The sequence below is a fragment of the Solenopsis invicta genome, chromosome 15 (genome assembly GCF_016802725.1).
Source record: "Solenopsis invicta isolate M01_SB chromosome 15, UNIL_Sinv_3.0, whole genome shotgun sequence".
Classification (NCBI taxonomy): domain Eukaryota; kingdom Metazoa; phylum Arthropoda; class Insecta; order Hymenoptera; family Formicidae; genus Solenopsis; species Solenopsis invicta.
In genome coordinates this window covers 4,068,690-4,072,207 of record NC_052678.1, presented here as the reverse complement: position 1 = coordinate 4,072,207, position 3,518 = coordinate 4,068,690, and positions in this window count along the sequence as shown.

The following is a 3,518-nucleotide window of genomic DNA, read 5'->3' as shown; positions in this document are numbered from 1 at the left end:
AAAACGAAAGACTTATATCAGACCAAAATTTTTGAGTAAAATTATTTTTGCGATTTTCTCCAATATCTCTGTGTTCTGATAGCCTCCAGAAATGTTCAAACTTTTATAATGATGGATCGAATCGCTAAAGTGAAAAACGAAAGACTTATATCAGACCAAAATTTTTGAGAATAATTTTTTTTGCGAATTTCTCCAATATCTCTGTGTTCTGATAGCCCCCAGAAGAGTTCAAACTTTTATCATGATGGATCGAATCGCTAAAGTGAAAAACGAAAGACTTATATCAGACCAAAATTTTTGAGTAAAATTATTTTTGCGATTTTCTCCAATATCTCTGTGTTCTGATAGCCTCCAGAAATGTTCAAACTTTTATAATGATGGATCGAATCGCTAAAGTGAAAAACGAAAGAGTTGTATCAGTCAATGTTCGAAATATATGAGTAAAATTATTTTTGCGATTTTCTCCAATATCTCTGTGTTCTGATAGCCCCCAGAAGAGTTTCAACTTTTTTCATGATTGATCGAATCGCTAAAGTGAAAAACGAAAGACTTATATCAGACCAAAATTTTTGAGAATAATTTTTTTTGCGAATTTCTCCAATATCTCTGTGTTCTGATAGCCCCCAGAAGAGTTTCAACTTTTTTCATGATGGATCGAATCGTTAAAGTGAAAAACGAAAGACTTATATCAGACCAAAGTATTTGAGAAAAATTTTTTTTGCGAATTTCTCCAATATCTCTGTGTTCTGATAGCCCCCAGAAGACTTCTAACTTTTATCATGATGGATCGAATCGCTAAAGTGAAAAACGAAAGTTTTATATGCGATCGAAATTTTTGAGATAAATTCTTTTTGCGAATTTCTCCAATATTTCTGTGTTCTGGTAGCCCCCAGAAGAGTTTCAACTTTTTTCATGATGGATCGAATCGCTAAAGTGAAAAACGAAAGACTTATATCAGACCAAAATTATTGAGAAAAATTTTTTTTGCGAATTTCTAAAATATCTCTGTGTTCTGAAAGCCCCCAGAAGAGTTCAAACTTTTATCATGATGGATCGAATCGCTAAAGTGAAAAACGAAAGAGTTATATCAGTCAAAGTTCGAAATATTTGAGTACAATTTATTTTGCGAATTTCTCCAATATCTCTGTGTTCTGATAGCCCCCAGAAGAGTTTCAACTTTTTTCATGATGGATCGAATCGCTAAAGTGAAAAACGAAAGACATATATCAGACCAAAGTTTTTGAGAAAAATTTTCTTTGCGAATTTCTCCAATATTTCTGTGTTCTGGTAGCCCCCAGAAGAGTTTTAACTTTTTTCATGATGGATCGAATCGCTAAAGTGAAAAACGAAAGACTTATATCAGACCAAAATTATTGAGAAAAATTTTTTTTGCGAATTTCCAAAATATCTCTGTGTTCTGATAGCCCCCAGAAGAGTTCAAACTTTTATCATGATGGATCGAATCGCTAAAGTGAAAAACGAAAGACTTATATCAGACCAAAGTCTTTGAGAAAAATTTTTTTTGCGAATTTCTCCAATATCTCTGTGTTCTGATAGCCCCCAGAAGACTTCTAACTTTTATCATGATGGATCGAATCGCTAAAGTGAAAAACGAAAGAGTTGTATCAGTCAAAGTTCGAAATATTTGAATAAAATTATTTTTGCGATTTTCTCCAATATCTCTGTGTTCTGATAGCCCCCAGAAGAGTTTCAACATTTTTCATGATGGATCGAATCGCTAAAGTGAAAAACGAATGACTTATATCAGACCAAAATTATTGAGAAAAATTTTTTTTGCGAATTTCTACAATATCTCTGTGTTCTGATAGCCCCCAGAAGAGTTCAAACCTTTATCATGATGGATCGAATCGCTAAAGTGAAAAACGAAAGACTTATATCAGACCAAAATTTTTGAGAAAAATTTTTTTGCGAATTTCACCAATATTTCTGTGTTCTGATAGCCCCCAGAAGAGTTCTAACATTTATCATGATGGATCGAATCGCTAAAGTGAAAAACGAAAGAGTTGTATCAGTCAATGTTCGAAATATATGAGTAAAATTATTTTTGCGATTTTCTCCATTATCTCTGTGTTATGATAGCCCCCAGAAAAGTTCAATCTTTTATCATGATATATCGAATCGCTAAAGTGAAAAACGAAAGACTTATATCAGACCAAAATTTTTGAGAAAAATTCTTTTTGCGAATTTCTACAATATCTCTGTATTCTGATAGCTCCCGGAAAAGTTCTAACTTTTATCATGATGGATCGAATCGCTAAAGTGAAAAACGAAAGACTTATATCAGACCAAAATAATTGAGAAAAATTTTTTTTGCGAATTTCTACAATATCTCTGTGTTCTGATAGCCCCCAGAAGAGTTCAAACTTTTATCATGATGGATCGAATCGCTAAAGTGAAAAACGAAAGAGTTATATCAGTCAAAGTTCGAAATATTTGAGTACAATTTATTTTGCGAATTTCTCCAATATCTCTGTGTTCTGATAGCCCCCAGAAGAGTTTCAACTTTTTTCATGATGGATCGAATCGCTAAAGTGAAAAACGAAAGACATATATCAGACCAAAGTTTTTGAGAAAAATTTTCTTTGCGAATTTCTCCAATATTTCTGTGTTCTGGTAGCCCCCAGAAGAGTTTTAACTTTTTTCATGATGGATCGAATCGCTAAAGTGAAAAACGAAAGACTTATATCAGACCAAAATTATTGAGAAAAATTTTTTTTGCGAATTTCCAAAATATCTCTGTGTTCTGATAGCCCCCAGAAGAGTTCAAACTTTTATCATGATGGATCGAATCGCTAAAGTGAAAAACGAAAGACTTATATCAGACCAAAATTTTTGAGAATAATTTTTTTTGCGAATTTCTCCAATATCTCTGTGTTCTGATAGCCCCCAGAAGAGTTTCAACTTTTTTCATGATGGATCGAATCGCTAAAGTGAAAAACGAAAGAGTTGTATCAGTCAATGTTCGTAATATATGAGTAAAATTATTTTTGCGATTTTCTCCAATATCTCTGTGTTCTGATAGCCCCCAGAAGAGTTTCAACTTTTTTCAAGATTGATCGAATCGCTAAAGTGAAAAACGAAAGACTTATATAAGACCAAAATTTTTGAGAATAATTTTTTTGCGAATTTCTCCAATATCTCTGTGTTCTGATAGCCCCCAGAAGAGTTTCAACTTTTTTCATGATGGATCGAATCGCTAAAGTGAAAAACGAAAGACTTATATCAGACCAAAGTCTTTGAGAAAAATTTTTTTTGCGAATTTCTCCAATATCTCTGTGTTCTGATAGCCCCCAGAAGACTTCTAACTTTTATCATGATGGATCGAATCGCTAAAGTGAAAAACGAAAGAGTTGTATCAGTCAAAGTTCGAAATATTTGAATAAAATTATTTTTGCGATTTTCTCCAATATCTCTGTGTTCTGATAGCCCCCAGAAGAGTTTCAACATTTTTCATGATGGATCGAATCGCTAAAGTGAAAAACGAATGACTTATATCA